This window comes from Corapipo altera, unplaced genomic scaffold (assembly GCF_003945725.1).
Source record: "Corapipo altera isolate COAL_440 unplaced genomic scaffold, ASM394572v1 2c, whole genome shotgun sequence".
Lineage (NCBI taxonomy): Eukaryota > Metazoa > Chordata > Aves > Passeriformes > Pipridae > Corapipo > Corapipo altera.
The window spans coordinates 3,546,130-3,554,577 of NW_020884923.1; the positions used below are offsets into that span (position 1 = coordinate 3,546,130).

At 36.7% G+C, this 8,448-nt stretch overlaps 1 long non-coding RNA gene across 1 annotated transcript in view; it reads left to right on the plus strand.

Annotated features, from left to right (window-relative positions):
• The window catches only part of LOC113953782, a 122,879-nt gene extending 120,703 nt beyond the window's left edge, over positions 1-2,176 (plus strand). The window contains exons 4-5 of the long non-coding RNA XR_003530018.1: positions 1,908-2,045; positions 2,091-2,176. This is a non-coding gene — a long non-coding RNA (uncharacterized LOC113953782). The remainder of the gene's footprint in view (positions 1-1,907; positions 2,046-2,090) is intronic.
• The last annotated feature ends 6,272 nt before the right edge of the window (positions 2,177-8,448 follow it).

Here is an 8,448-nt window from a genome sequence, read left to right on the forward strand (position 1 = left end):
ACATCACAAATCCTTAGTACATCTTAAAAAAGAGTTTAAAGGGAGTGTTAGTGTTTGTATTGAGATAACACCAGCTGCTCAGTTGCAAAATATAAATGTGAGCTGCAGAAAGGATATTCCTCACAAGGCATCCAGGTTCAAGTAAGAGCAGGAGCATTCAGACCTATTTAACTGTAGTAAAGTGTTAAGTCTTATTAGACGTTGTACAGTACAGGGCTGGCAAACACTTGTTAGTTTCAGATGCCTACTAAAATTCTCTGCTCTAAAGAGATTTAAATGTTTTAACTCAAAAACAAGCCTGGAAGTAGTATGCTTTATTAGAGCAACTAGTACAGCTAAAGGCACACAAGACTTTTTCAGGTCTTAAAGAGAAGAAACACACTTCAAACTAGCAAAATTGCTCTGACTTTAAATTTGTTTATGTTAATTCATTTTTGCGGTGCCTAAATGTACATTTGGCAAGCTGGGAAGTGGTAGGTGAACACTGGCAAGACTGATCAGAAAAGTTGTGTGCGTGCACTTGTCAGGGTGACAGGGATATTCACAGCAGAGCGGTCCATAAGGACCCATGGAAACACCTCCAGTAGCTGAGCCTGTGACCGTGGTTTCATGGCAAGGCAAGCTAGTGAAATGGGTCCTGCTCTGCCTTTCACCACTGCTGGGGCTTGCTTGACACTGTACTGAGGCAGTTCAGAGCTAAAACTAGCAGAAAGCTAGATGCTGGGATTATTTCATTCTCATGTAAAGATTTTGCTGTTGAGATCTAAATTCATAAAGAACTTTTGACTTTAAAAAATATTCATAAATCTCTGTATTTCCTTTGGTGAGACACATAGACAATAGAAGATTCTTATTCATAGAAATAGTGTAAGAAAAGGAACCTGCTTCACCAAGAAGGAGTAATTTAAAAACAAAAAAGAAAGACATTCAGAAAAGGGTGCTATGGAAACAAAATCTGCATTTTCTTCCAAAACAGCTACAGTTTCTTACAAAAATTCACTGCAATTCTCAACTTGTAAGAGAAGCAGAAATAAAGCTGAAGAGCTCTAGTCATCTCCAGTTTTAAAAATACTTTATAAATCTCATATTTTTTCTCAGTTTATAGATAGTATACAAGAGACGGAAAAAAATGAAGTACTTGAGATTACTTATTGGGTTAACATTGAAATGACATGTAATATTCTTTAGACCCCAGTGTATGTGCCACTGGTGTATGAGCCAGCAAAATTAATACCCTAAATTAAATGAGGTCCTTTTGTGACTAAGAATTAATCAAGCTGTCTGTGTAAACACATATATGTGCACACATTCTTGGGCTCATGTAAACTACCCATAAAATTTTCTCTCTTTGAACTGAGTTCTTGACATACGCATGTTGCATTTTATACTGTAATATTATATATACTGTTCCGCTGACTAGACTAAAACTCTGCTTATTATAAATTAGTCCATAACAGTTTGGGTTTGCCCAGAAGCAGAAGCCTCATATCTGATGCATGTTCCCTAGAATACATTAAGTTACCATATATTCAGCACAGAGGGGAGAGAAGGGGAGGAAAGGGGAGGGGAGGTGAGGCGAGGTGAGGAGAGTTAATATGGTATTCATAACTCTCCCATCATGATATTGAAACAAAACCTTAGCCCCTCTGGTATTTTGCTGCCCACTTCCTACAAGTTCTGTGATTATGAGCTTTTATTACCCTTTTGTTTCATGAAAATCATAGCGCTCTTGTTGAAGCTGATTCTCACTCATAAAAAGACAAACCTTTTGTGAGGCTGCTGACTTTAAGAATAAAGTGGATGGAGTAAACGTCCTCTTACCTACCCAGCTGTTATTCAAAAAATTTGTCAGATGTGCTTTCCTAATGCTATTGCAGAAGCTAAGTCATCCTATTCTTTCTCTGCAGTTCTCCAAACCAGGGTGGAAAGCAAAGCCAAGCAGCAGCTAAGTGGAAAGGAGTCTGCCCTGTGGGAGCAGAGCGTGACCCTCAGGCAGCAATGGTTGCCTAATGGAGAGACACCAGGGAAGATTCCTGTTCTGCACAGTTCCACAGCCTTGCATCAGAAAGGGAAATCTATCTCTGCTAGAGGGTCATGGCTCTTTCCTGAATGATAGTGCTAGCACAATTCATACTCAACAGCTAGTTATCTGACTTCTATGTGCTCTCATTTCCCTCTCTGCAAATGAGCTGGATTACTCATTTCCCTCTCTGCAAATGAGCTGGATTACTTTGGCTGTTACCAGTGACACCTCTGACACTGAGTACTTCCACTGAATCTTAAAAAAAGAGATGCCATCTTTTTAATGAAAGAGTTTTGGAAACATTTCAGGGATCAAAGTTTCTGCGTTAATAAATAGAATTTGTGCTTTTTTTTTATTCTGCAGTCTGTTAAAAACACATTAGCAGATTTTTTTCCATTCCAGTGGGCATATGACTTATAAAATATTTGGGTGCCCAAAAACTACAGATCAGATTTCCAGTATTTTTAAGTTGCCCCATGCCCCATCATTTCAAAATATTGTGAAATTTGTAGACAGATGGAAATCTCTTAGTTCTTGGCTCACTAGCTTAAGCTTTTGTGAAAATGAATGCCAGCCAAGCTCAATTATTTCTGTTAGACATTACCCCTCTTTCACTGGTGAAGTGCAAATGTGCTTTCAAGGAGAATTAACTAAACTGTGAGAACAGGTTTGGCCAAATGTACACAGTAAAAACTTCTAATACAAGCAAACCAGCATGTGGAATTTCACTTTTGACTCACAAACATCATTACTGCTTTGTTCTAATACAGTTGTTATTATGGTCACCATATGAAAAAAGGCATATAAGTCCAGACTGATAAAGGTCTCTTCTCAATTTGGGACATGTTCTTTTCATTTTTAATGAAAAAAAATATTTTTTATCCAAACTAAGCATTTCATCATGTTTTTTTTTTTTTGAAACATAATTGATTTGATAGTTTGAGAATTTTTTAATTTTGTTTCAAAATACTGGGTGCCATTCTGAAAAGTAAGAAACAATAAGAATTTTATCGTTGATGACATAAATGAAATTCTGAGATTATGGACATTCATAATTAAACAGTTATGTTTGCAGTACTACACTTAGAAAATCAGAGTATCCTACACTTGATATAAGATAAATGTCTGAGAAATCAGTTCTATTTTGAGACACTATCTTTTCCTTTCGGAACATGATGTTCTGGTTATTGATTTTGGTTATCACTATGCACTGTCAATTTATAGCTGAAATAAATTTTCAAGAATTGTTTGACTTTGATCAGTCTCAGGTAACACTTTCAGCGGGATTAAAAAGACAATTTTGTGCATTTTGTCTCTTTTATATTCAGTTACACATCATTGTACAAGGTATTTGGAGATTAACAATTATTATATAAACCTGATAACTTTAGACTTTTATTCTTCTTTTAAGTAGTGATGTTCTTGCTAACTTAGTAGGGGCCTCATGGGTTTCTGCCACTTCCATAAACAATTCAAAATGTCCAACATACTCCATTGTTTTATTTAAAATTCTGGGAAGAAATGGAAATTGTCACTGTTGGAACAGACTGCGACATGAAAAGGTTCAGCAAGAAACTTTATTTCCAGGAAAAGCAGAACCTCGGGGCTGCTTTTGCAGCCCCTTAAGTACAGATTTTAGACACACGTATTCCACACGGATAGGTTAGTTCAAACTCACACACTAAGATTCTTACAGATAATAGGTGGATTTTCTTGACTCTATTTTCTCACAACAACTCTGCTCTTTCCCATAACAACCCTACTCTTTCTAACAACAGTCCTGCACACCTGCTCTTATTTGTCTTCCATATTTATGTTTTTCCCAGCCACTCTCGTTCAAAACAGGTCCTTGTTCTCATGAGACAGTGTTCCTGTTCTCTTGAGACAGTGTGATCTGTTCCCATGGGACAGCTCTCTCCTACTGCTCTTCTGCTCTCTCAGGATGCATCAGTATGTTGTTGGGATCAGGGCCTCCATTTTCAGTCACTCTCTCTCATCCCATCTCAGGAGCTCGGTCCCGCCGAAATCCCCCCCCAGGAAATAACATTGCTCAGATTGTTCCCAAACCAGTTAATTTAAAGAAAAAAAAAGTCAATTTACCTATCTCGAGGTCAGTCCTCTAGTGTAAACAGAGATTAATGGCTTTTAATTTGCGCTAGCTCTGAACAACTCTGCATAACTCTGGATATTTCTGGAGCCAGGGGAAGCTCCATGGAAACCCATTCCATGCCAAATATTGTCAGACCATGAAGCAGGTTTTCCCTTGGCAGAATAGTGGAAGAAATAGCCCTTGAGAGGCCACCAGAATGTGCAAAAGATGAAGAAGTAGAGTCACAGGGTCATTTGGTATATAATTTCCATTTCTTTCCTCAGCACTACAATAATTATAGACTATTACAAGACAGAGAATACCCTTTGATGGACATTATTCAGTCATAATCATGACAGATACAAAAATCAAAATAAGTTTGTTTGGCAGTTAAACTGGACAAATGCAAAAAGCCTTCATTTGGGAAATCAACTAAAAAGCAATTAGATAGAACCACAGGGAGAGGACAGGAGTCCCTTTTCAATTACTTGTTGAGTGATTTGATCACAAATAAACCTTAAGTAACAGCTACATTGTACAGACAAAGAAAACAAAAAACCCAAGCCCTGTAATAATGTTTGAAAGAAGTCACTGAACCATGATATTTGTTCTAAACCCATCAATATTCAGAAATCAGTGGTAACGAAGTGGCAAGAACAGTCTGCTCAAGCAGAGAGGAATATATGTATCACTGTGCCTGGTCCCAGGTTTTCTCTTGAAATAGGACAATTTGGGGGGGGTGTTTACAAAGCCCAGCCTTGGCAAAGGTGCCTGGGTAACAACTGCCTGGGGTAATATGAGTGTACACAGAACATGCAAACACAGACTTGACTGTGGGGGAAACATAAAGGAGGAGGGGAAGCATAAAAGAAACCTGAACACCTGTAACTGTGGGGAGAAAGAAAAGGGTACCAAAGCTACAGGTAAAACCTGGTTTGATGGTGTCAAAATCACTCCCCCAGCAGCACATCTCTGCCAGACAGAGCTGCCTCCTGGTTCAGATGCCGAGGTGTGCCTGTGCCCAGCAACGGCACAGATGTCGTGGGCAGCTACAAGTATGCCCCACATCCCAGTGTGCAAATCTCAGTTTGTAGACAATTTCATAACATTTTGGAAGTGTTTAACATTGTGGTGTTTCTGTTGTATTACTGGTAGCTATCCTGCACTTAAGGTTCACTGACTGCTAGTGAATCATGTGTCATAGAAAACTCGATAAATTGCCTTGATCTGGAGTTGATCTTATGATATTCTGGCAATCACATCCACGATTCCCAGACTTGTTGCTAAAAGCTGTTGGTAATAAAAGGTTGAATTATCATTGAAAAATAATTTACTGCACAGAACTTCTATCTTACAACTGAATAAAGCACATTTTGAACTTAGAGCAATGTTGCTATTTTTGCTTCTTATTTCTACCACTACAACTTGAATTGCGAGTAGTCCTTCTTGTGAGACAAAGCCAGAGACGGCCTGAGCAGCCAATACCAAGGGGACGCTGCAAAAGAACCGGAGAAAGGATTGTTCAGTTCTCCTGAATTCCTTCATCTGCAACTGTCTCATTTCCAGGAGTGTTTTTAATAATCAGATATTTTAGAAATGGAGAGCCTGTTCATATAAAACTGATAGTTTCCTAGCATAATTAATTTCATGGTCCCCTGGAAGGTCAAGTTTGTAAATACAAATGTCAGCTTTCAAGGTGTTAGGAGAAAAGGCTGCCTGAGACTGGAATTTGGCCTCTATGGGGAATATAGTTTAGGATCACAAACTGTATATTTAAAATCTCCTCCTCCTTTGCACAATTAATTTAAGGGAAAAGCATTTGAAAATAGAAAACTTCTAGGAACATTTATGGGGAAGATAAATTTTATCTTCCCCAGCTAGACCCAACAAACATGAATTTAATCCAAATATCTTTTGAAGAACATTCTGATTTTCCTTGAGTGGTATTTTATTTCTTTTTAACAATGGGATTATTGGCAGATGCTCAGCAAACTCTCCATCCTTATTATTTACCTAATCCTTTTGGAGCCTTTCTTTTCACAGTAAAATAAAGAGCTATCTTTACTTTAAAAATTAAGGGATCAGCAGTTTCTCAAAAATGTAATAGACAGAAAGTTAACCTAAACTTTTCAGAATACATTTTTCATGGATTTAGAATTTAAAAACATGAAAAAAACCCCACTAGGAATGTAGAAATAGGACCAAAGGGGGACCCAGAGGGCTGTTAATTCCATATATTCAAGGACTCTCAGAGTTTTTGAATTTTGGGAATGTAAAAAAAAAAAAAGTAGGTGCATTTACTGTAAGTAGATACAGAGATGCATTTGAACCTACTCATGTATCTAGATTTTTTTTCCTATACAATCTTGAAGTTGAAAACACAATTAATAAACAAGAAATCAGCAATTCCCACAAGATAATGGAATCTAGGTGTGAAAAACAGCAGTTATGGAGAAATATATAATGCTACCAGGAGACCTCTCGACTGCTTTTCACATCACTCAAAAATCCAGTCATTTTATTGCTCTACCTCCATTAGAATAAGATGCATTCAAAAGTGAGATGCAAAAGATGTTGCTAATTTTAATTGTTAGCTCCCCTATTTCTTCATCTGAATATGAACACATTTCTAGAGAGATCTACTCTAGTCTTCCTTATTTTGCTACCTTTCTTGAGGAGCTGAGAGACTGTTAATTGAAGCATTTCACCAAGTTTACATAATGAAACAATGTTATTTTAACATTTTGACATTACTTATCTACTTAATGCCAAGTGAAGTCGATGAAATTAATCCAGTGACTCAAATAATGCATCTTTTGGAAACTGCCTTCAATTTGACAGTAAGAATTGATCATGCTTGAGATGAAATTAAAACAGAAAGTGTGTCTTTTTCTTTTTTTCTTTTTTTCTTTTTTTCTCTTCCCTTCTTTTCATAAATAGAAATCTTCAGGCATTAAGAAAAAAAGGCATTAAAAATTTTATGCTTTGTAGTTTCTTAAGTGTAACAGCTAAAGATATTGGGACATACAAGAAGCAAAATTGGACAAATGAGCAGAAGAAGGCAGGAAGTTTCAAAATTTGATTAGCCAATGGGAGCAGAAACTGTTTCCTTTGTCACCAGCTCTGGTCTCAGGAGCTTTTAGCTCTATCTCTCACAGTCAAGTTAACACTGAACCTGAGGTTGTAGAAACCTCTATGGAGGCAGCCAGTGTGATATTTTCCCCCTTTTCCCCCAAAAGAATCAATTATTTTTATGATTACAAGGCAAACCTAAAAACTCTTTCACTCTTGTTTCTGTATACACAAGCAACCTGTGGTTTTGTTTTGGTTTGTTGGGGTTTTTTTGGGGGGGTGAGGGGGGTGGTAAGGAGGGGTAGTTGCTTCCTTTCACCTCTGAATGGTAAGAAATCATCTGTATCTGAAGATTCTGTGGGTGCATGCAACAGTCTTTGTTGAACAGCTTAGGAATTACTAGGCCAATCAGTATTTCACAGTGTTATGGTAATAAAATTTAGACTTCCACTATAAACAGCAAAGAAAAAAGGTCCACTAAGTAGTGAAGAAAATTTCGGTATGCCCAGAACAAGGATATATAATTTTCTTCATTCAGTTTCTTTAAACAATAATAATATAAGGCTTTTCAAATCTATTCCGTATAAACTCATAGAAATTGACATCTGTGGACTGTGAGTCTTCTGGATCTAAACTAGTACTTTACAAAGCTATTTAACATCATCTTCTCATTAAATCCAGTTTTTTGTCAGTTTGCAAAATTGAGTCTTATTATCATACACCAACTATAATAGGTGTAGTAACTAGCAGAAATACTTTACAAAAATGCCTCTGAATAGCAGCACAAGGGAAGTACATTGTCATCTCTTGTTTTCCCTAATTTTTTCTGAATTTGTTTCTGAATTATAATTTATTAATTTATAAATTTCAAAAAACCAGTTCAGGGGTAGGGAAAGAATATGAAGTATGTGATTAAAATGCATTTTTCATTTTTGCTGGTTAAAACATATTTTAATCAGCAATTCAAATATTAACTTTCCAGTAGTATTTGAATGTAAGTTGAATTCCTCATTCCATTCCTACAGATGAGTTAATGTATGTCTCACATTATGAGCAAACAAACAAGTAAGCAACTCCTACTCTTGATGGTTCCTAATTTTGTGTATAACTAAGTGCTAGAGAAACATACACTTAAAGTGGGCATATTGTACAATGACCATTTTCCATTAATTTAGTATTAAACTATTTACCATATTTCTGGAGAACTACAAACAAAAAGGGTTTAGCCATGAACTCATTTGTTTAAAGATCAGATTCCAGTTTT